Genomic DNA, 25,792 nt, shown 5'->3' with positions numbered 1-25,792 from the left:
GCTTCGAAGGTTGCCCTCTTGTGAAGTTTTTGGTCGATTTTTGACCCCAGAAATTTTCTGGAGGGCAAGTGTCATTTACAGAACGGCAAGTTGGTGAAAATTTAGTGACCTTTTGCAGTAGGTTCAAAGCTGCTGTTGTGGGAAACGGCCACAAGGAGGTAGCATTTCTCCATTCCCCAATCTGGGTACTAGGGCAGCAGAGCCTTTCTGGAAGTCATTGTCCTAGGTTGTAAATTAGAATGGAATTTGCCAGGAGAAGTCCCCATAAGTTTATGTCTCATTACTTCTTCTTGGTTTTTAAATTTTTTTAATCTGGGTAAAGGTTAGAATATTGTTTGTCTTTGGTGTACGCAGTCTGGTTCCTTTGTACATTATGTATGTCTATTAATGTACAGATCCTCTTCCCATGTAAAATATTACAGTGTTCCGTTGACCTCCCTTGCTATATGTTCGGTCTTTTTTATACATGTATATAATATGTATTTGTATATGTATAGTAACACTAATCTTCATTTCTCAATTTCCCCCCTCCTTTCCTTTCAGATGAGCATAGTTTGATTTCTAAGCCTGTGAGTGTCTTTCTCTTTGGAAATATGTTCATCTGTGTCAGTTATTAGATAATGCCATAAGTGATAATATAGTATATAGGTGTTTTGCTGTCCGACCTACTTCATGTTTTGTGATTATCTCCAGGCTCATCTATGGTGCCTCAAAGAGCAGTGCTTCAATGTTTTCCATGGCTAATATTCCATTGTGTACATGGACCACTTCTTCTTGGTGCATTCCTCTGTTGATGGACATTTTCGTTGCTTCCAAGTGTTGCCTATGGTAAATATTGCTGGAGTGCAGGATTGCCAGCCTGTGATTTTTGATTTTCATTTTCTCAGGTGATAGACCCAGCAGTGGGTATGATTGATTGACTGGTATGGTAGGTCAACGTTTACCTTTTCAAGGCACCTCAATTGTGCTTTCATTAGTGGCTCTTACCACATCCCCATTAGAATCGAGGGTACACATTTCTCCACAATCACGTCAGCATTTATTGTTTGCAGCATTTTTGTTGATGGCAGTTCTGACTGGTGTGAGCTGATAGGTTTTTGTAATTTGGGTTTACATGTCTGTAAAAATTCCTACAATTCATCATTTTTCCACGCCTTTTTCTTTTCTGTTAAAAGAAAAAAGAAAAAAAGTGTGAGTATAATATACCTCTTCAAATTTTCTTTTTGGAAGGTTGCACTCTGGAATTTTTTGGTCGATTTTCGACCTCAGTATTTTTTGGAGGGCCGGTGTCATTTACAGACCTGCAATTGGTGAATATTTAGTGACCTTTTGCAGTGGGTTTAAAGCTGCTCTTGTGGGAAACGGCCACCAGGATGCAGCATTTCTCCATTCCCAAATCTGGGTTACTAGGGCATCAGAGCCATTCTGGAAGTTGTTTGCCTAGGTTTTAAATTTGGATGGAATGTGCCAGGAAAACCCCCCATAAGTTTATGTCTCATTACTCCTAGTTCGTTGTTTTAATTTTTTCAACTGGGGTAATGGTAAGAATGTTGTTCGTCCAACGTGTACACACTCTGGTTCATCTACATATTGTATATAACTATTTATGTAGAGATCCTCTTTCCGTGTAAATTATTACAGAGTGTTCCATAATCCTTCCTTGCTATATGGTTGGTCTTTTTGATATATGTATATAATATGTATTTGTATACATATGGTAACGCTAATCTTCATTTATCCATTCCCCCCACCTTTCCTTTTAGATAAGCATAGTTTTTTTTTAATAAGTCTGTGATTGACTTTCTGTGTGGAAATATGTTCATTTGTGTCAGTTATTAGATAACGCCTATAAGTGATATCATAGGATATAGGACTTTTGCTTTCCGACTTACCTCATGTTCTGTGATTATCTCCAAGATCATCTATGGTGCCTCAAATAGCAGTGTTTCATTGTTTTCCGTGGCTAGTATTCATTGTGTACATGGACCACTTCTTCTTTATCGTTTCATCTGTTGATGGACATTTTGGTTGCTTCACTGTCTTGTCTATTGTGAATCAGGCTGCAGTGCAGCTATTGCAGCCCGGGTCTTCTTCATTCTGGTCTTCTCAGGTGAGTGGCCCATTGGTGTGCCTGCTGGATGGAATGGTACCTCAATTTTTCCTTTTAAACGCAGCTCCTTTCTGTTGTCATTATTTGCGTTTAACCCTCTTACATCTCACCAGCAGCTAGAGGGTACACAGTTCTCTAAAACCTCTTCAGCATTTATTGTTTGTAGACTTTTTGCCAATGGTCAGTCGATTGGTGTGAGTTGAAAAGTTTTTGTAGATTAGATTGCATGAGTCTAATACTTCCTGAGGCTGAGCTTTTATCCATTTTCCTTTCTTTAAAAAGAGAGTGAGTAAAACTTACGTCTTCATACTATCTTCGTGAACATTTTGCCTGTTTTGAATTCTTTTATCCATTCCCTACCTCAGCACAATTGTGAGGGCAGGTGTCCTTTACAGCCCTGTTTGCTTATGAATGGTAAGTGACTATTAGCTGTGGGTTAAAAGTTGCTCTTGCGGGAATCGGCCACAAGGCGGCAGCATTTCTCCTTTACCAAATCTGGTTACTAGGGCAACAGAGCCTTACTGGAAGTGGTGTTCTAGGTGTTAATTAGAATAGAATGTGCGAGGAAAAAGCCCTTTAAGTTTATGTCTCATTATTTCTTGTTGGTATTTTTAACTTAATTTTTATTTTTTATCAGAGCAAACTTGATTACAATGTTTTGTTTGTTCTAGGTGTGCAAGATGTGGTTCTTTCACACATATACATATATCTATTCTTCTTCGGATCCTTTTCCCATGTAGGTTATGACACAATGTTGAGTAGTCTTCTCTTGGTATTGCGTAGGTCTTTGGTGATTATATATTTCACATGTGTTTGTATCTCTCTGTTAACCTCAATATGGTAATGTATCCAATCCTCACACCTGTCCATTTGGTGAACCATAAGTTTTTTTAATGAATCTATGATAGTGTTTGTGGAAATATCTTTGTTTGTATCATTTTTTAGGTAACCCCTATATGTGATATGATAGGATATGTGTCTTTCGCTTTCTCACTTACTCCAAGTTGCATGATTACTTCTAGACTCATCTATGGTGCTGCAAATGGCATTGTATCATTTTTTCAGTAGCTCATATTCCATCTGTACAGGTAGCAGTTCTTCTTTGTCCACCCATCTGTCGGTGGACTTTTTGGTTACTTCCATATCTTGGCTATTGTAATACTATGCAATGCAGATTTGCGTGCCTGTGTCCTTCCAATTCTGTCTTCTTAGTTTATAGGTCCAGGAATAGGTCTGCTGGATCATATGCTAGCTCAATGTTTACCTTTTAAAGGCACCTCTGTTCTGTTCTCCTTAGTGGTTCTTTCCAGGTTATGTCCCACTTAATGTGGAGGGCATGTATTTCTTCCCAGCACCTTCAGGATTTATTCTTTGTAGTTTTTGCTGATGATTATTCTGAGTGGTGTGAGCTGATACCTCTTTGTGGTTGAATTTGCATGAGTCTCATAATGCATTGAAATTGAGCTTTAAGACATGTCCTTTTAATTTTTCCAGCTGTGATTAGAGCTTATTTCTTCAAAGTGTTTTCTTAAAGTATGTGTCACCATTTGAAATATTTTGGCCATTATCTCCCTCAAGACATTTTGAGGGCAGGTTTCATTTACAGCCCTGCAGTACTTGTTCATATGAAGTGACATTAGCTCAGGCTTTAAACCTGCTTTTGCAGGTAACGGCCAGAGAGCGGCAGCCTTTCTACATTCCCCTTGCTGGTACTAGGGAAACAGACCTACCGGCCAGTGGTGTTTTTCGGTTATAAATTAGAGTGCAATGTGCCCGGATAAACCCACAAATGTTGATGTCTCCTTGCTTTTGTTTGTTTTTAAATTTAATTTATATTTATTATTAGAGTAATATTCCATTTTGTAAGTGGACCACTTCTTCTTGGTGCATTCCTCGGTTGATGGACATTTTCATTGCTTCCACGTGCTGGCTATGGTAAATCTTGCTGGCGTACAGGTTTGCCAGCCTGTGACTTTTTGATTCTCATTTTCTCAGGTGATAGGCCAAGCAGTGGTTGTGATTGATTGACTGGTAGCTCAATGTTTCCCTTTTCAAAGCACCTACACTGTGTTTTCATTAGTGGCTCTTTACATGCCACAGCTTACAAAAGAGGGTACGCATTTCTCCACACTCCCTTCACCGTTTATTTTTTGCAGCATTTTTCCTAATGGCCCTTCTGACTGCTGTGAGCTGATAGGTTTTTGTATTATGGGTATGCATGTCATTAAATTTTTTTTAAATTCGTCATATTCCTACCCATTTTTCTTTTCTCTTAAAAGAAAAACCCGTGAGTACAATAGAGCTCTTGAAATTGTCTTCTTCGAAGGTTGCCCTCTTGTGAAGTTTTTGGTCGATTTTTGACCCCAGAAATTTTCTGGAGGGCAAGTGTCATTTACAGAACGGCAAGTTGGTGAAAATTTAGTGACCTTTTGCAGTAGGTTCAAAGCTGCTGTTGTGGGAAACGGCCACAAGGAGGTAGCATTTCTCCATTCCCCAATCTGGGTACTAGGGCAGCAGAGCCTTTCTGGAAGTCATTGTCCTAGGTTGTAAATTAGAATGGAATTTGCCAGGAGAACTCCCCATAAGTTTATGTCTCATTACTTCTTCTTGGTTTTTAAATTTTTTTTAATCTGGGTAAAGTTTAGAATATTGTTTGTCTTTTGTGTATGCAGTCTGGTTCATTTGTACATTATGTATGTCTATTAATGTACAGATCCTCTTCCCATGTAAAATATTACAGTGTTCCGTTGACCTCCCTTGCTATATGTTCGGTCTTTTTGATACATGTATATAATATGTATTTGTATATGTATAGTAACACTACTCTTCATTTCTCAATTTCCCCCCTCCTTTCCTTTCAGATGAGCATAGTTTGATTTCTAAGCCTGTGAGTGTCTTTCTCTTTGGAAATATGTTCATCTGTGTCAGTTATTAGATAATGCCATAAGTGATAATATAGGATATAGGTGTTTTGCTTTCCGACCTACTTCATGTTTTGTGATTATCTCCAGGCTCATCTATGGTGCCTCAAAGAGCAGTGCTTCAATGTTTTCCATGGCTAATATTCCATTGTGTACATGGACCACTTCTTCTTGGTGCATTCCTCTGTTAATGGACATTTTCATTGCTTCCAAGAGTTGCCTATGGTAAATATTGCTGGAGTGCAGGATTGCCAGCCTGTGATTTTTGATTTTCATTTTCTCAGGTGATAGACCCAGCAGTGGGTATGATTGATTGACTGGTATGGTAGGTCAACGTTTACCTTTTCAAGGCACCTCAATTGTGCTTTCATTAGTGGCTCTTACCACGTCCCCCTTAGAATCGAGGGTACGCATTTCTCCACAATCACGTCAGCATTTATTGTTTGCAGCATTTTTGTTGATGGCAGTTCTGACTGGTGTGAGCTGATTGGTTTTTGTAATTTGGGTTTACATGTCTGTAAAAGTTCCTACAATTCATCATTTTTCCACGCCTTTTTCTTTTCTGTTAAAAGAAAAAAGAAAAAAAGTGTGAGTATAATATACCTCTTCAAATTTTCTTTTTGGAAGGTTGCACTCTGGAATTTTTTGGTCGATTTTCGGCCTCAGTATTTTTTGGAGGGCCGGTGTCATTTACAGACCTGCAATTGGTGAATATTTAGTGACCTTTTGCAGTGGGTTTAAAGCTGCTCTTGTGGGAAACGGCCACAAGGATGCAGCATTTCTCCATTCCCAAATCTGGGTACTAGGGCAGCAGAGCCATTCTGGAAGTTGTTTGCCTAGGTTTTAAATTTGGATGGAATGTGCCAGGAAAACCCCCCATAAGTTTATGTCTCATTACTCCTAGTTCGTTGTTTTAATTTTTTCAATTGGGGTAATGGTTAGAATGTTGTTCGTCCAAGGTGTACACACTCTGGTTCATCTACATATTGTATATAACTATTTATGTAGAGATCCTCTTTCCGTGTAAATTATTACAGAGTGTTCCGTAATCCTTCCTTGCTATATGGTTGGTCTTTTTGATATATGTATATAATATGTATTTGTATACATATGGTAACGCTAATCTTCATTTATCCATTCCCCCCACCTTTCCTTTTAGATAAGCATAGTTTTTTTTTAATAAGTCTGTGATTGACTTTCTGTGTGGAAATATGTTCATTTGTGTCAGTTATTAGATAACGCCTATAAGTGATATCATAGGATATAGGACTTTTGCTTTCTGACTTACCTCATGTTCTGTGATTATCTCCAAGATCATCTATGGTGCCTCAAAGAGCAGTGTTTCATTGTTTTCCATGGTTAGTATTCATTGTGTACATGGACCACTTCTTCTTTATCGTTTCATCTGTTGATGGACATTTTGGTTGCTTCACTGTCTTGTCTATTGTGAATCAGGCTGCAGTGCAGCTTTTGCAGCCCGGGTCCTCTTCATTCTGGTCTTCTCAGGTGAGTGGCCCATTGGTGTGCCTGCTGGATGGAATGGTACCTCAATTTTTCCTTTTAAACGCAGCTCCTTTCTGTTGTCATTATTTGCGTTTAACCCTCTTACATCTCACCAGCAGCTAGAGGGTACACAGTTCTCTAAAACCTCTTCAGCATTTATTGTTTGTAGACTTTTTGCCAATGGTCAGTCGATTGGTGTGATTTGAAAAGTTTTTGTAGATTAGATTGCATGAGTCTAATACTTCCTGAGGCTGAGCTTTTATCCATTTTCCTTTCTTTAAAAAGAGAGTGAGTAAAACTTACGTCTTCATACTATCTTCGTGAACATTTTGCCTGTTTTGAATTCTTTTATCCATTCCCTACCTCAGCACAATTGTGAGGGCAGGTGTCCTTTACAGCCCTGTTTGCTTATGAATGGTAAGTGACTATTAGCTGTGGGTTAAAAGTTGCTCTTGCGGGAATCGGCCACAAGGCGGCAGCATTTCTCCTTTACCAAATCTGGTTACTAGGGCAACAGAGCCTTACTGGAAGTGGTGTTCTAGGTGTTAATTAGAATAGAATGTGCGAGGAAAAAGCCCTTTAAGTTTATGTCTCATTATTTCTTGTTGGTATTTTTAACTTAATTTTTATTTTTTATCAGAGCAAACTTGATTACAATGTTTTGTTTGTTCTAGGTGTGCAAGATGTGGTTCTTTCACACATATACATATATCTATTCTTCTTCGGATCCTTTTCCCATGTAGGTTATGACACAATGTTGAGTAGTCTTCTCTTGGTATTGCGTAGGTCTTTGGTGATTATATATTTCACATGTGTTTGTATCTCTCTGTTAACCTCAATATGGTAATGTATCCAATCCTCACACCTGTCCATTTGGTGAACCATAAGTTTTTTTAATGAATCTATGATAGTGTTTGTGGAAATATCTTTGTTTGTATCATTTTTTAGGTAACCCCTATATGTGATATGATAGGATATGTGTCTTTCGCTTTCTCACTTACTCCAAGTTGCATGATTACTTCTAGACTCATCTATGGTGCTGCAAATGGCATTGTATCATTTTTTCAGTAGCTCATATTCCATCTGTACAGGTAGCAGTTCTTCTTTGTCCACCCATCTGTCGGTGGACTTTTTGGTTACTTCCATATCTTGGCTATTGTAATACTATGCAATGCAGATTTGCGTGCCTGTGTCCTTCCAATTCTGTCTTCTTAGTTTATAGGTCCAGGAATAGGTCTGCTGGATCATATGCTAGCTCAATGTTTACCTTTTAAAGGCACCTCTGTTCTGTTCTCCTTAGTGGTTCTTTCCAGGTTATGTCCCACTTAATGTGGAGGGCATGTATTTCTTCCCAGCACCTTCAGGATTTATTCTTTGTAGTTTTTGCTGATGATTATTCTGAGTGGTGTGAGCTGATACCTCTTTGTGGTTGAATTTGCATGAGTCTCATAATGCGTTGAAATTGAGCTTTAAGACATGTCCTTTTAATTTTTCCAGCTGTGATTAGAGCTTATTTCTTCAAAGTGTTTTCTTAAAGTATGTGTGACCATTTGAAATATTTTGGCCATTATCTCCCTCAAGACATTTTGAGGGCAGGTTTCATTTACAGCCCTGCAGTACTTGTTCATATGAAGTGACCATTAGCTCAGGCTTTAAACCTGCTTTTGCAGGTATCGGCCAAAGGGCGGCAGCCTTTCTATGTTCCCCTTGCTGGTACTAGGCAAACAGACCTACCGTCCAGTGGTGTTCTTCGGTTATAAATTAGAGTGAATGTGCCCGGATAAACCCACAAATGTTGATGTCTCCTTGCTTTTGTTTGTTTTTAAATTTAATTTATATTTATTATTAGAGTAATATACCATTGTGTACGTAGACCACTTCTTCTTGGTGCATTCCTCAGTTGATGGACATTTTCATTGCTTCCAAGTGCTGGCTATGGTAAATCTTGCTGGCGTACAGGTTTGCCAGCCTGTGACTTTTTGTTTCTCATTTTCTCAGGTGATAGGCCAAGCAGTTGTTGTGATTGATTGACTGGTAGCTCAATGTTTCCCTTTTCAAAGCACCAACACTGTGTTTTCATTAGTGGCTCTTTACATGCCCCCCCTTACAACCGAGGGTACGCATTTCTCCACACTCCCTTCACCGTTTATTTTTTGCAGCATTTTTCCTAATGGCCATTCTGACTGCTGTGAGCTGAAAAGGTTTTTGTAATATGGGTATGCATGTCATTAAAATTTTTTAAATTCCTCATATTCCTACCCCTTTTTCTTTTCTTTTAAAATAAAACCCAGTGAGTACTATATAGCTCTTGAAATTGTCTTCTTCGAAGGTTGCCCTCTTGTGAAGTTTTTGGACGATTTTTGACCCCAAAAATTTTCTTGAGGGCAGGTGTCATTTACAGAACTGCAAGTTGGTGAAAATTTAGTGACCTTTTGCAGTGGGTTCAAAGCTGCTGTTGTGGGAAACGGCCAAAGGAGGTAGCATTTCTCCATTCCCCAATCTGGGTACTAGGGCAGCAGAGCCTTTCTGGAAGTCATTGTCCAAGTTTGTAAATTAGAATGGAATTTGCCAGGAGAAGTCCCCATAAGTTTATGTCTCATTACTTCTTGTTGGTTTTTAAATTTTTTTTAATCTGGGTAAAGTTTAGAATATTGTTTGTCCTCGGTGTACACAATCTGGTTCATTTGTACATTCTGCATGTCTATTAATGTACAGATCCTCTTCCCATGTAAACTATTACACTGTTCCCTCGACCTCCCTTGCTATATATTCGGTCTTTTTGATACATGTATATAATATGTATTTGTATATATATAGTAACACTAATCTTCATTTCTCAATTTACCCCCTCCTTTCCTTTTCGATGAGCATAGTTTGTTTTCTAAGCCTGTGAGTGTCTTTCTTTTTGGAAATATGTTCATCTGTGTCAGTTACTAGATAATGCCATAAGTGATAATGTAGGATATAGGTCTTTTGCTTTCCGACCTACTTCATGTTTTGTGATTATCTCCAGGCTCATCTATGGTGCCTCAAAGAGCAGTGCTTCAATGTTTTCCATGGCTAATATTCCATTGTGTACATGGACCACTTCTTCTTGGTGCATTCCTCGGTTGATGGACATTTTCATTGCTTCCACGTGCTGGCTATGGTAAATCTTGCTGGCGTACAGGTTTGCCAGCCTGTGACTTTTTGATTCTCATTTTCTCAGGTGATAGGCCAAGCAGTGGTTGTGATTGATTGACTGGTAGCTCAATGTTTCCCTTTTCAAAGCACCTACACTGTGTTTTCCTTAGTGGCTCTTTACATGCCACCCCTTACAAAAGAGGGTACGCATTTCTCCACACTCCCTTCACCGTTTATTTTTTGCAGCATTTTTCCTAATGGCCCTTCTGACTACTGTGAGCTGATAGGTTTTTGTATTATGGGTATGCATGTCATTAAATTTTTTTTAAATTCGTCATATTCCTACCCCTTTTTCTTTTCTCTTAAAAGAAAAACCCGTGAGTACAATAGAGCTCTTGAAATTGTCTTCTTCGAAGGTTGCCCTCTTGTGAAGTTTTTGGTCGATTTTTGACCCCAGAAATTTTCTGGAGGGCAAGTGTCATTTACAGAATGGCAAGTTGGTGAAAATTTAGTGACCTTTTGCAGTGGGTTCAAAGCTGCTGTTGTGGGAAACGGCCACAAGGAGGTAGCATTTCTCCATTCCCCAATCTGGGTACTAGGGCAGCAGAGCCTTTCTGGAAGTCATTGTCCTAGGTTGTAAATTAGAATGGAATTTGCCAGGAGAACTCCCCATAAGTTTATGTCTCATTACTTCTTCTTGGTTTTTAAATTTTTTTTAATCTGGGTAAAGTTTAGAATATTGTTTGTCTTTGGTGTACGCAGTCTGGTTCATTTGTACATTATGTATGTCTATTAATGTACAGATCCTCTTCCCATGTAAAATATTACAGTGTTCCGTTGACCTCCCTTGCTATATGTCGGTCTTTTTGATACATGTATATAATATGTATTTGTATATGTATAGTAACACTACTCTTCATTTCTCAATTTCCCCCCTCCTTTCCTTTCAGATGAGCATAGTTTGATTTCTAAGCCTGTGAGTGTCTTTCTCTTTGGAAATATGTTCATCTGTGTCAGTTATTAGATAATGCCATAAGTGATAATATAGGATATAGGTGTTTTGCTGTCCGACCTACTTCATGTTTTGTGATTATCTCCAGGCTCATCTATGGTGCCTCAAAGAGCAGTGCTTCAATGTTTTCCATAGCTAATATTCCATTGTGTACATGGACCACTTCTTCTTGGTGCATTCCTCTGTTGATGGACATTTTCGTTGCTTCCAAGTGTTGCCTATGGTAAATATTGCTGGAGTGCAGGATTGCCAGCCTGTGATTTTTGATTTTCATTCTCAGGTGATAGACCCAGCAGTGGGTATGATTGATTGACTGGTATGGTATGTCAACGTTTACCTTTTCAAGGCACCTCAATTGTGCTTTCATTAGTGGCTCTTACCACGTCCCCCTTAGAATCGAGGGTACGCATTTCTCCAAAATCACGTCAGCATTTATTGTTTGCAGCATTTTTGTTGATGGCCGTTCTGACTGGTGTGAGCTGATAGGTTTTGTAATTTAGGTTTACATGTCTGTAAAAATTCCTACTATTCATCATTTTTCCACGCCTTTTTCTTTTCTGTTAAAAGAAAAAAGCAAAAAAGTGTGACTATAATAAACCTCTTCAAATTTTCTTTTTGGAAGGTTGCACTCTGGAATTTTTTGCTCGATTTTCGACCTCAGTATTTTTTGGAGGGCCGGTGTCATTTACAGACCTGCAATTGGAGAATATTTAGTGACATTTTGCAGTGGGTTTAAAGCTGCCCTTGTGGGAAACGGCCACAAGGATGCAGCATTTCTCCATTCCCAAATCTGGGTACTAGGGCAGCAGAGCCGTTCTGGAAGTTGTTTGCCTAGGTTTTAAATTTGGATGGAATGTGCCAGGAAAACCCCCCATAGGTTTATGTCTCATTACTCCTAGTTCGTTGTTTTAATTTTTTCAATTGGGGTAATGGTTAGAATGTTGCTCGTCCAAGGTGTACACACTCTTGTTCATCTACATATTGTATGTAACTATTTATGTAGAGATCCTCTTCCCGTGTAAATTATTACAGAGTGTTCCATAATCCTTCCTTGCTATATGGTCGGTCTTTTTGATATATGTATATAATATGTATTTGTATACATATGGTAACGCTAATCTTCTTTTATCCATTCCCCCCACCTTTCCTTTTAGATAAGCATAGTTTTTTTCTAATAAGTCTGAGATTGACTTTCTGGGTGGAAATATGTTCATTTGTGTCAGTTATTAGATAACGCCTATAAGTGATATCATAGGATATAGGACTTTTGCTTTCCGACTTACCTCATGTTCTGTGATTATCTCCAAGATCATCTATGGTGCCTCAAAGAGCAGTGTTTCATTGTTTTCCATGGCTAGTATTCATTGTGTACATGGACCACTTCTTCTTTATCCTTTCATCTGTTGATGGACATTTTGTTTGCTTCACTGCCTTGTCTATTGTGAATCAGGCTGCAGTGCAGCTTTTGCAGCCCGGGTCTTCTTCATTCTGGTCTTCTCATGTGCAAGGCCCATTGGTGCCCCTGCTGGATTGAATGGTACCTCAATTTTTCCTTTTAAACGCAGCTCCTTTCTGTTCTAATTATTAGCGTTTAACCCTCTTACATCTCACCAGCAGCTAGAGGGTACACAGTTCTCTAAAACCTCTTCAGCATTTATTGTTTGTAGACTTTTTGCCAAAGGTCATTCGACTGGTGGAAGTTGAAAAGTTTTTGTAGATTAGATTGCATGAGTCTAATACTTCCTGAGGCTGAGCTTTTATCCATTTTCCTTTCTTTAAAAAGAGAGCGAGTAAAACTTACCTCTTCATACTATCTTCGTGAACATTTTGCCTGTTTTGAATTATTTTATCCATTCCCTACCTCAGCACAATTTTGAAGGCAGGTGTCCTTTACAGCCCTGAGTCCTTGTGAATGGTAAGTGACCATTAGCTGTGGGTTAAAAGCTGGTCTTGCGGGAATCGGCCACAAGTTGGCAGCATTTCTCCTTTACCAAATCTGGTTACTAGGGCAACAGAGCCTTACTGGAAGTGGTGTTCTAAGTTGTAAATTAGAATGGAATGTGCGAGGAAAAAGCCCTTTAAGTTTATGTCTCATTATTTCTTGTTGGTATTTTTAACTTAATTTTTATTTTTTATCACAGCAAACTTGATTACAATGTTTTGTTTGTTCTAGGTGTGCAAGATGTGGTTCTTTCACACATATACATATATCTATTCTTCTTCGGATCCTTTTCCCATGTAGGTTATGACACAATGTTGAGTAGTCTTCTCTTGGTATTGCATAGGTCTTTGGTGATTATATACTTCACATATGTTTGTATCTCTCTGTTAACCTCAATATGGTAATGTATCCAATCCTCACACCTGTCCATTTGGTGAACCATAAGTTTTTTTAATGAATCTATGATAGTGTTTGTGGAAATATCTTTGTTTGTATCATTTTTTAGGTAACCCCTATATGTGATATGATAGGATATGTGTCTTTCGCTTTCTCACTTACTCCAAATTGCATGATTACTTCTAGACTCATCTATGGTGCTGCAAATGGCATTGTATCATTTTTTCAGTAGCTCACATTCCATCTGTACAGGTAGCAGTTCTTCTTTGTCCACCCATCTGTCGATGGACTTTTTGGTTACTTCCATATCTTGGCTATTGTAATACTATGCAGTGCAGATTTGCGTGCCTGTGTCCTTCCAATTCTGTCTTCTTAGTTTATAGGTCCAGGAATAGGTCTGCTGGATCATATGCTAGCTCAATGTTTACCTTTTAAAGGCACCTCTGTTCTGTTCTCCTTAGTGGTTCTTTCCAGGTTATGTCCCACTTAATGTGGAGGGCATGTATTTCTTCCCAGCACCTTCAGGATTTATTCTTTGTAGTTTTTGCTGATGATTATTCTGAGTGGTGTGAGCTGATACCTCTTTGTGGTTGAATTTGCATGTGTCTCATAATGCGTTGAAATTGAGCTTTAAGACATGTCCTTTTAATTTTTCCAGCTGTGATTAGAGCTTATTTCTTCAAAGTGTTTTCTTAAAGTATGTGTCACCATTTGAAATATTTTGGCCATTATCTCCCTCAAGACATTTTGAGGGCAGGTTTCATTTACAGCCCTGCAGTACTTGTTCATATGAGGTGACCATTAGCTCAGGCTTTAAACCTGCTTTTGCAGGTAACGGCCAGAGAGCGGCAGCCTTTCTACATTCCCCTTGCTCGTACTAGGGAAACAGACCTACCGGCCAGTGGTGTTCTTCGGTTATAAATTAGAGTGCAATGTGCCCGGATAAACCCACAAATGTTGATGTCTCCTTGCTTTTGTTTGTTTTTAAATTTAATTTATATTTATTATTAGAGTAATATTCCATTTTGTAAGTGGACCACTTCTTCTTGGTGCATTCCTCGGTTGATGGACATTTTCATTGCTTCCACGTGCTGGCTATGGTAAATCTTGCTGGCGTACAGGTTTGCCAGCCTGTGACTTTTTGATTCTCATTTTCTCAGGTGATAGGCCAAGCAGTGGTTGTGATTGATTGACTGGTAGCTCAATGTTTCCCTTTTCAAAGCACCTACACTGTGTTTTCATTAGTGGCTCTTTACATGCCACCCCTTACAAAAGAGGGTACGCATTTCTCCACACTCCCTTCACCGTTTATTTTTTGCAGCATTTTTCCTAATGGCCCTTCTGACTGCTGTGAGCTGATAGGTTTTTGTATTATGGGTATGCATGTCATTAAATTTTTTTTAAATTCGTCATATTCCTACCCCTTTTTCTTTTCTCTTAAAAGAAAAACCCGTGAGTACAATAGAGCTCTTGAAATTGTCTTCTTCGAAGGTTGCCCTCTTGTGAAGTTTTTGGTCGATTTTTGACCCCAGAAATTTTCTGGAGGGCAAGTGTCATTTACAGAACGGCAAGTTGGTGAAAATTTAGTGACCTTTTGCAGTGGGTTCAAAGCTGCTGTTGTGGGAAATGGCCACAAGGAGGTAGCATTTCTCCATTCCCCAATCTGGGTACTAGGGCAGCAGAGCCTTTCTGGAAGTCATTGTCCTAGGTTGTAAATTAGAATGGAATTTGCCAGGAGAACTCCCCATAAGTTTATGTCTCATTACTTCTTCTTGGTTTTTAAATTTTTTTTAATCTGGGTAAAGTTTAGAATATTGTTTGTCTTTGGTGTACGCAGTCTGGTTCATTTGTACATTATGTATGTCTATTAATGTACAGATCCTCTTCCCATGTAAAATACTACAGTGTTCCATCGACCTCCCTTGCTGTATGTTCGGTGTTTTTGATACATGTATATAATATGTGTTTGTATATGTATAGTAACACTAATCTTCATTTCTCAATTTCCCCCCTCCTTTCCTTTCAGATGAGCATAGTTTGTTTTGTAAGCCTGTGAGTGTCTTTCTCTTTGGAAATATGTTCATCTGTGTCAGTTATTAGATAATGCCATAAGTGATAATATAGGATATAGGTGTTTTGCTTTCCGACCTACTTCATGTTTTGTGATTATCTCCAGGCTCATCTATGGTGCCTCAAAGAGCAGTTCTTCAATGTTTTCCATGGCTAATATTCCATTGTGTACATGGACCACTTCTTCTTGGTGCATTCCTCTGTTAATGGACATTTTCATTGCTTCCAAGAGTTGCCTATGGTAAATATTGCTGGAGTGCAGGATTGCCAGCCTGTGATTTTTGATTTTCATTTTCTCAGGTGATAGACCCAGCAGTGGGTATGATTGATTGACTGGTATGGTAGGTCAACGTTTACCTTTTCAAGGCACCTCAATTGTGCTTTCATTAGTGGCTCTTACCACGTCCCCCTTAGAATCGAGGGTACGCATTTCTCCACAATCACGTCAGCATTTATTGTTTGCAGCATTTTTGTTGATGGCCGTTCTGACTGGTGTGAGCTGATAGGTTTTTGTAATTTGGGTTTACATGTCTGTAAAAATTCCTACAATTCATCATTTTTCCACGCCTTTTTCTTTTCTGCTAAAAGAAAAAAGAAAAAAAGTGTGAGTATAATATACCTCTTCAAATTTTCTTTTTGGAAGGTTGCACTCTGGAATTTTTTGGTCGATTTTCGACCTCAGTATTTTTTGGAGGGCCGGGGTCATTTACAGAGCTGCAATTGGTGAATATTTAGTGACCTTTTGCAGTGGGTTTAAAGCTGCTCTTGTGGGAAACGGCCACAAGGATGCAGCATTTCTCCATTCCCAAATCTGGGTACTAGGGCAGCAGAGCCATTCTGGAAGTTGTTTGCCTAGGTTTTAAATTTGGATGGAATGTGCCAGGAAAACCCCCCATAAGTTTATGTCTCATTACTCCTAGTTCGTTGTTTTAATTTTTTCAATTGGGGTAATGGTTAGAATGTTGTTCGTCCAAGGTGTACACACTCTGGTTCATCTACATATTGTATATAACTATTTATGTAGAGATCCTCTTTCCGTGTAAATTATTACAGAGTGTTCCGTAATCCTTCCTTGCTATATGGTCGGTCTTTTTGATATATGTATATAATATGTATTTGTATACATATGGTAACGCTAATCTTCTTTTATCCATTCCCCCCACCTTTCCTTTTAGATAAGCATAGTTTTTTTCTAATAAGTCTGTGATTGACTTTCTGTGTGGAAATATGTTCATTTGTGTCAGTTATTAGATAACGCCTATAAGTGATATCATAGGATATAGGACTTTTGCTTTCCGACTTACCTCATGTTCTGTGATTATCTCCAAGATCATCTATGGTGCCTCAAAGAGCAGTGTTTCATTGTTTTCCATGGCTAGTATTCATTGTGTACACGGACCTCTTCTTCTTTATCCTTTCATCTGTTGATGGACATTTTGGTTGCTTCACTGTCTTGTCTATTGTGAATAAGGCTGCAGTGCAGCTTTTGCAGCCCGGGTCTTCTTCATTCTGGTCTTCTCAGGTGAGAGGCCCATTGGTTCACCTGCTGGATTGAATGGTACCTCAATATTTCCTTTTAAACGCAGCTCCTTTCTGTTCTCATTATTAGCGTTTAACCCTTTTACATCTCACCAGCAGCTAGAGGGCATACAGTTCTCTAAAACCTCTTCAGCATTTATTGCTTGTAGACTTTTTGCCAATGGTCAGTCGACTGGTGTGAGTTGGAAAGTTTTAGTAGATTAGATTGCATGAGTCTAACACTTCCTGAGGTTGAGCTTTAACCATTTTCCTTTCTTTAAAAAGAGAGTGAGTAAAACTAGCCTCTTCATACTATGTTCTTGAAAATTCTGCCTGTTTTGAATTTTTTTTATCCATTCCCTACCTCAGCCAATTTGGGGGCCAGTGTCCTTTAGAGCCCTGAGTCCTTGTGAATGGTAAGTGACCATTAGCTGTGGGTTAAAAGCTGCTCTTGCGGAAATCGGCGACAAGGCGGCAGCATTTCTGCTTTACCAAATCTGGTTACTAGGGCAACAGAGCCTTACTGGAAGTGGTGTTCTAGGTTGTAAATTACAATGGAATGTGCGAGAAAAAAGCCCTTTAAGTGTATGTCTCCTTACTTCTTGTTGGTATTTTTAACTTAATTTTTATTTTTTATCACAGCAAACTTGATTACAATGTTTTCTTTGTTCTAGGTGTGCAAGATGTGGTTCTTTCACACATATACATATATCTATTCTTCTTTGTAGCCTTTTCCCATGTAGGTTATGACACAATGTTGAGTAGTCTTCTCTTGGTATTGCGTAGGTCTTTGGTGATTATATATTTCACATGTGTTTCTATCTCTCTGTTAACCTCAATATGGTAATGTATCCAATCCTCACACCTTTCTATTTGGTGAACCATAAGATTTATTTATTTATTTATTTATTTATTTATTTTATTTTATTTTTTTTAATTTGTTAACGTTCTGATTTTTTTTTAGAAATTCACGTTCTTTTATTTATTTATTTATTTATTTATGACTGTGTTGGGTCTTCGTTTCTGTGCGAGGGCTTTCTCTAGTTGTGGCAAGTGGGGACCACTCTTCATCGCGGTGCGCGGGCCTCTCACCATCGTGGCCTCTCTTGTTGTGGAGCACAGGCCCCAGACGCGCAGGCTCAGTAATTGTGGCTCACGGGCCCAGTTGCTCCGAGGCATGTGGGATCTTCCCAGACCAGGGCTCGAACCCGTGTCCCCTGCATTGGCAGGCAGCTTCTCAACCACTGCGCCACAAGGGAAGCCCCAAGATTTTTAATGAATCTATGATAGTGTTTCTCTGTGGAAATATCTTTGTTTGTATCATTTTTTAGGTAACCCCTATAGGTGATATGATAGGATATGTGTCTTTCGCTTTCTCACTTACTCCAAGTTGTGTGATTACTTCTAGACTCATCTATGGTGGTGCAAATGACATTGTTTCATTTTTTCACTAGCTCATATTCCATCTGTACAGATAGCAGTTCTTCTTTGTCCACCCATCTGTCGGTGGACTTTTTGGTTACTTCCATATCTTGGCTATTGTAATAATATGCAATACAGATTTGCTTGCCGGTGTCCTTCCAATTTTGCCTTCTTAGGTTATAGGTCCAGGAATAGGACTGCTGGATCATACAGTAGCTCAATGTTTACCTTTTAAAGGCACCTCTATTCTGTTCTCCTTAGTGGCTCTTTCCAGGTTACGTCCCACTTAAAGTGGAGGGTATGTATTTCTTCCCAGCACCTTCACCATTTTTTCTTTGTAGTTTTTGCTGAGGGTTATTCTGAGTGGTGTGAGCTGATAACTCTTTGTGGTTGAATTTGCATGTGTCTCATAATGTGTTGAAATTGAGCTTTAAGACATGTCCTTTTTATTTTTCCAGATGTGATTAGAGCTTATTTCTTCAAAGTGTTTTCTTAAAGTATGTGTCACCTTTTGAAATATTTTGGCCATTATCTCCCTCAAGACATTTTGAGGGCAGGTTTCATTTACAGCCCTGCAGTACTTGTTCATATGAAGTGACCATTAGCTCAGGCTTTAAACCTGCTTTTGCAGGTATCGGCCAAAGAGCGGCAGCCTTTCTATGTTCCCCTTGCTGGTACTAGGCAAACAGACCTACCGTCCAGTGGTGTTCTTCGGTTATAAATTAGAGTGAATGTGCCCGGATAAACCCACAAATGTTGATGTCTCCTTGCTTTTGTTTGTTTTTAAATTTAATTTATATTTATTATTAGAGTAATATACCATTGTGTACGTAGACCACTTCTTCTTGGTGCATTCCTCAGTTGATGGACATTTTCATTGCTTCCAAGTGCTGGCTATGGTAAATCTTGCTGGCGTACAGGTTTGCCAGCCTGTGACTTTTTGTTTCTCATTTTCTCAGGTGATAGGCCAAGCAGTTGTTGTGATTGATTGACTGGTAGCTCAATGTTTCCCTTTTCAAAGCACCAACACTGTGTTTTCATTAGTGGCTCTTTACATGCCCCCCCTTACAACCGAGGGTACGCATTTCTCCACACTCCCTTCACCGTTTATTTTTTGCAGCATTTTTCCTAATGGCCATTCTGACTGCTGTGAGCTGAAAAGGTTTTTGTAATATGGGTATGCATGTCATTAAAATTTTTTAAATTCCTCATATTCCTACCCCTTTTTCTTTTCTTTTAAAATAAAACCCAGTGAGTACTATATAGCTCTTGAAATTGTCTTCTTCGAAGGTTGCCCTCTTGTGAAGTTTTTGGACGATTTTTGACCCCAAAAATTTTCTTGAGGGCAGGTGTCATTTACAGAACTGCAAGTTGGTGAAAATTTAGTGACCTTTTGCAGTGGGTTCAAAGCTGCTGTTGTGGGAAACGGCCAAAGGAGGTAGCATTTCTCCATTCCCCAATCTGGGTACTAGGGCAGCAGAGCCTTTCTGGAAGTCATTGTCCAAGTTTGTAAATTAGAATGGAATTTGCCAGGAGAAGTCCCCATAAGTTTATGTCTCATTACTTCTTGTTGGTTTTTAAATTTTTTTTAATCTGGGTAAAGTTTAGAATATTGTTTGTCCTCGGTGTACACAATCTGGTTCATTTGTACATTCTGCATGTCTATTAATGTACAGATCCTCTTCCCATGTAAACTATTACACTGTTCCCTCGACCTCCCTTGCTATATATTCGGTCTTTTTGATACATGTATATAATATGTATTTGTATATGTATAGTAACACTAATCTTCATTTCTCAATTTACCCCCTCCTTTCCTTTTCGATGAGCATAGTTTGTTTTCTAAGCCTGTGAGTGTCTTTCTCTTTGGAAATATGTTCATCTGTGTCAGTTACTAGATAATGCCATAAGTGATAATGTAGGATATAGGTCTTTTGCTTTCCGACCTACTTCATGTTTTGTGATTATCTCCAGGCTCATCTATGGTGCCTCAAAGAGCAGTGCTTCAATGTTTTCCATGGCTAATATTCCATTGTGTACATGGACCACTTCTTCTTGGTGCATTCCTCGGTTGATGGACATTTTCATTGCTTCCACGTGCTGGCTATGGTAAATCTTGCTGGCGTACAGGTTTGCCAGCCTGTGACTTTTTGATTCTCATTTTCTCAGGTGATAGGCCAAGCAGTGGTTGTGATTGATTGACTGGTAGCTCAATGTTTCCCTTTTCAAAGCACCTACACTGTGTTTTCCTTAGTGGCTCTTTACATGCCACCCCTTACAAAAGAGGGTACGCATTTCTCCACACTCCCTTCACCGTTTATTTTTTGCAGCATTTTTCCTAATGGCCCTTCTGACTGCTGTGAGCTGATAGGTTTTTGTATTATGGGTATGCATGTCATTAAATTTTTTTTAAATTCGTCATATTCCTACCCCTTTTTCTTTTCTCTTAAAAGAAAAACCCGTGAGTACAATAGAGCTCTTGAAATTGTCTTCTTCGAAGGTTGCCCTCTTGTGAAGTTTTTGGTCGATTTTTGACCCCAGAAATTTTCTGGAGGGCAAGTGTCATTTACAGAATGGCAAGTTGGTGAAAATTTAGTGACCTTTTGCAGTGGGTTCAAAGCTGCTGTTGTGGGAAACGGCCACAAGGAGGTAGCATTTCTCCATTCCCCAATCTGGGTACTAGGGCAGCAGAGCCTTTCTGGAAGTCATTGTCCTAGGTTGTAAATTAGAATGGAATTTGCCAGGAGAACTCCCCATAAGTTTATGTCTCATTACTTCTTCTTGGTTTTTAAATTTTTTTTAATCTGGGTAAAGTTTAGAATATTGTTTGTCTTTGGTGTACGCAGTCTGGTTCATTTGTACATTATGTATGTCTATTAATGTACAGATCCTCTTCCCATGTAAAATATTACAGTGTTCCGTTGACCTCCCTTGCTATATGTTCGGTCTTTTTGATACATGTATATAATATGTATTTGTATATGTATAGTAACACTACTCTTCATTTCTCAATTTCCCCCCTCCTTTCCTTTCAGATGAGCATAGTTTGATTTCTAAGCCTGTGAGTGTCTTTCTCTTTGGAAATATGTTCATCTGTGTCAGTTATTAGATAATGCCATAAGTGATAATATAGGATATAGGTGTTTTGCTGTCCGACCTACTTCATGTTTTGTGATTATCTCCAGGCTCATCTATGGTGCCTCAAAGAGCAGTGCTTCAATGTTTTCCATAGCTAATATTCCATTGTGTACATGGACCACTTCTTCTTGGTGCATTCCTCTGTTGATGGACATTTTCGTTGCTTCCAAGTGTTGCCTATGGTAAATATTGCTGGAGTGCAGGATTGCCAGCCTGTGATTTTTGATTTTCATTCTCAGGTGATAGACCCAGCAGTGGGTATGATTGATTGACTGGTATGGTATGTCAACGTTTACCTTTTCAAGGCACCTCAATTGTGCTTTCATTAGTGGCTCTTACCACGTCCCCCTTAGAATCGAGGGTACGCATTTCTCCAAAATCACGTCAGCATTTATTGTTTGCAGCATTTTTGTTGATGGCCGTTCTGACTGGTGTGAGCTGATAGGTTTTTGTAATTTAGGTTTACATGTCTGTAAAAATTCCTACAATTCATCATTTTTCCACGCCTTTTTCTTTTCTGTTAAAAGAAAAAAGCAAAAAAGTGTGACTATAATAAACCTCTTCAAATTTTCTTTTTGGAAGGTTGCACTCTGGAATTTTTTGGTCGATTTTCGACCTCAGTATTTTTTGGAGGGCCGGTGTCATTTACAGACCTGCAATTGGAGAATATTTAGTGACATTTTGCAGTGGGTTTAAAGCTGCCCTTGTGGGAAACGGCCACAAGGATGCAGCATTTCTCCATTCCCAAATCTGGGTACTAGGGCAGCAGAGCCGTTCTGGAAGTTGTTTGCCTAGGTTTTAAATTTGGATGGAATGTGCCAGGAAAACCCCCCATAAGTTTATGTCTCATTACTCCTAGTTCGTTGTTTTAATTTTTTCAATTGGGGTAATGGTTAGAATGTTGCTCGTCCAAGGTGTACACACTCTTGTTCATCTACATATTGTATGTAACTATTTATGTAGAGATCCTCTTCCCGTGTAAATTATTACAGAGTGTTCCATAATCCTTCCTTGCTATATGGTCGGTCTTTTTGATATATGTATATAATATGTATTTGTATACATATGGTAAAGCTAATCTTCTTTTATCCATTCCCCCCACCTTTCCTTTTAGATAAGCATAGTTTTTTTCTAATAAGTCTGAGATTGACTTTCTGGGTGGAAATATGTTCATTTGTGTCAGTTATTAGATAACGCCTATAAGTGATATCATAGGATATAGGACTTTTGCTTTCCGACTTACCTCATGTTCTGTGATTATCTCCAAGATCATCTATGGTGCCTCAAAGAGCAGTGTTTCATTGTTTTCCATGGCTAGTATTCATTGTGTACATGGACCACTTCTTCTTTATCCTTTCATCTGTTGATGGACATTTTGGTTGCTTCACTGCCTTGTCTATTGTGAATCAGGCTGCAGTGCAGCTTTTGCAGCCCGGGTCTTCTTCATTCTGGTCTTCTCATGTGCGAGGCCCATTGGTGCCCCTGCTGGATTGAATGGTACCTCAATTTTTCCTTTTAAACGCAGCTCCTTTCTGTTCTAATTATTAGCGTTTAACCCTCTTACATCTCACCAGCAGCTAGAGGGTACACAGTTCTCTAAAACCTCTTCAGCATTTATTGTTTGTAGACTTTTTGCCAAAGGTCATTCGACTGGTGGAAGTTGAAAAGTTTTTGTAGATTAGATTGCATGAGTCTAATACTTCCTGAGGCTGAGCTTTTATCCATTTTCCTTTCTTAAAAAAGAGAGCGAGTAAAACTTACCTCTTCATACTATCTTCGTGAACATTTTGCCTGTTTTGAATTATTTTATCCATTCCCTACCTCAGCACAATTTTGAAGGCAGGTGTCCTTTACAGCCCTGAGTCCTTGTGAATGGTAAGTGACCATTAGCTGTGGGTTAAAAGCTGGTCTTGCGGGAATCGGCCACAAGTTGGCAGCATTTCTCCTTTACCAAATCTGGTTACTAGGGCAACAGAGCCTTACTGGAAGTGGTGTTCTAAGTTGTAAATTAGAATGGAATGTGCGAGGAAAAAGCCCTTTAAGTTTATGTCTCATTATTTCTTGTTGGTATTTTTAACTTAATTTTTATTTTTTATCACAGCAAACTTGATTACAATGTTTTGTTTGTTCTAGGTGTGCAAGATGTGGTTCTTTCACACATATACATATATCTATTCTTCTTCGGATCCTTTTCCCATGTAGGTTATGACACAATGTTGAGTAGTCTTCTCTTGGTATTGCGTAGGTCTTTGGTGATTATATATTTCACATGTGTTTGTATCTCTCTGTTAACCTCAATATGGTAATGTATCCAATCCTCACACCTGTCCATTTGGTGAACCATAAGTTTTTTTAATGAATCTATGATAGTGTTTGTGGAAATATCTTTGTTTGTATCATTTTTTAGGTAACCCCTATATGTGATATGATAGGATATGTGTCTTTCGCTTTCTCACTTACTCCAAATTGCATGATTACTTCTAGACTCATCTATGGTGCTGCAAATGGCATTGTATCATTTTTTCAGTAGCTCACATTCCATCTGTACAGGTAGCAGTTCTTCTTTGTCCACCCATCTGTCGATGGACTTTTTGGTTACTTCCATATCTTGGCTATTGTAATACTATGCAGTGCAGATTTGCGTGCCTGTGTCCTTCCAATTCTGTCTTCTTAGTTTATAGGTCCAGGAATAGGTCTGCTGGATCATATGGTAGCTCAATGTTTACCTTTTAAAGGCACCTCTGTTCTGTTCTCCTTAGTGGTTCTTTCCAGGTTATGTCCCACTTAATGTGGAGGGCATGTATTTCTTCCCAGCACCTTCAGGATTTATTCTTTGTAGTTGTTGCTGATGATTATTCTGAGTGGTGTGAGCTGATACCTCTTTGTGGTTGAATTTGCATGTGTCTCATAATGCGTTGAAATTGAGCTTTAAGACATGTCCTTTTAATTTTTCCAGCTGTGATTAGAGCTTATTTCTTCAAAGTGTTTTCTTAAAGTATGTGTCACCATTTGAAATACTTTGGCCATTATCTCCCTCAAGACATTTTGAGGGCAGGTTTCATTTACAGCCCTGCAGTACTTGTTCATATGAAGTGACCATTAGCTCAGGCTTTAAACCTGCTTTTGCAGGTAACGGCCAGAGAGCGGCAGCCTTTCTACATTCCCCTTGCTCGTACTAGGGAAACAGACCTACCGGCCAGTGGTGTTCTTCGGTTATAAATTAGAGTGCAATGTGCCCGGATAAACCCACAAATGTTGATGTCTCCTTGCTATTGTTTGTTTTTAAATTTAATTTATATTTATTATTAGAGTAATATTCCATTTTGTAAGTGGACCACTTCTTCTTGGTGCATTCCTCGGTTGATGGACATTTTCATTGCTTCCACGTGCTTTCTATGGTAAATCTTGCTGGCGTACAGGTTTGCCAGCCTGTGACTTTTTGATTCTCATTTTCTCAGGTGATAGGCCAAGCAGTGGTTGTGATTGATTGACTGGTAGCTCAATGTTTCCCTTTTCAAAGCACCTACACTGTGTTTTCATTAGTGGCTCTTTACATGCCACCCCTTACAAAAGAGGGTACGCATTTCTCCACACTCCCTTCACCGTTTATTTTTTGCAGCATTTTTCCTAATGGCCCTTCTGACTGCTGTGAGCTGATAGGTTTTTGTATTATGGGTATGCATGTCATTAAATTTTTTTTAAATTCGTCATATTCCTACCCCTTTTTCTTTTCTCTTAAAAGAAAAACCCGTGAGTACAATAGAGCTCTTGAAATTGTCTTCTTCGAAGGTTGCCCTCTTGTGAAGTTTTTGGTCGATTTTTGACCCCAGAAATTTTCTGGAGGGCAAGTGTCATTTACAGAACGGCAAGTTGGTGAAAATTTAGTGACCTTTTGCAGTGGGTTCAAAGCTGCTGTTGTGGGAAATGGCCACAAGGAGGTAGCATTTCTCCATTCCCCAATCTGGGTACTAGGGCAGCAGAGCCTTTCTGGAAGTCATTGTCCTAGGTTGTAAATTAGAATTGAATTTGCCAGGAAAACTCCCCATAAGTTTATGTCTCATTACTTCTTCTTGGTTTTTAAATTTTTTTTAATCTGGGTAAAGTTTAGAATATTGTTTGTCTTTGGTGTACGCAGTCTGGTTCATTTGTACATTCTGTATGTCTATTAATGTACAGATCCTCTTCCCATGTAAATTACTACAGTGTTCCATCGACCTCCCTTGCTGTATGTTCGGTGTTTTTGATACATGTATATAATATGTGTTTGTATATGTATAGTAACACTAATCTTCATTTCTCAATTTCCCCCCTCCTTTCCTTTCAGATGAGCATAGTTTGTTTTCTAAGCCTGTGAGTGTCTTTCTCTTTGGAAATATGTTCATCTGTGTCAGTTATTAGATAATGCCATAAGTGATAATATAGGATATAGGTGTTTTGCTGTCCGACCTACTTCATGTTTTGTGATTATCTCCAGGCTCATCTATGGTGCCTCAAAGAGCAGTGCTTCAATGTTTTCCATGGCTAATATTCCATTGTGTACATGGACCACTTCTTCTTGGTGCATTCCTCTGTTAATGGACATTTTCATTGCTTCCAAGAGTTGCCTATGGTAAATATTGCTGGAGTGCAGGATTGCC

The sequence above is a fragment of the Balaenoptera physalus genome (assembly GCF_965194825.1).
Source record: "Balaenoptera physalus genome assembly, chromosome: 6".
Taxonomy (NCBI): Eukaryota; Metazoa; Chordata; class Mammalia; order Artiodactyla; family Balaenopteridae; genus Balaenoptera; species Balaenoptera physalus.
This window is presented reverse-complemented; position numbering follows the sequence as displayed.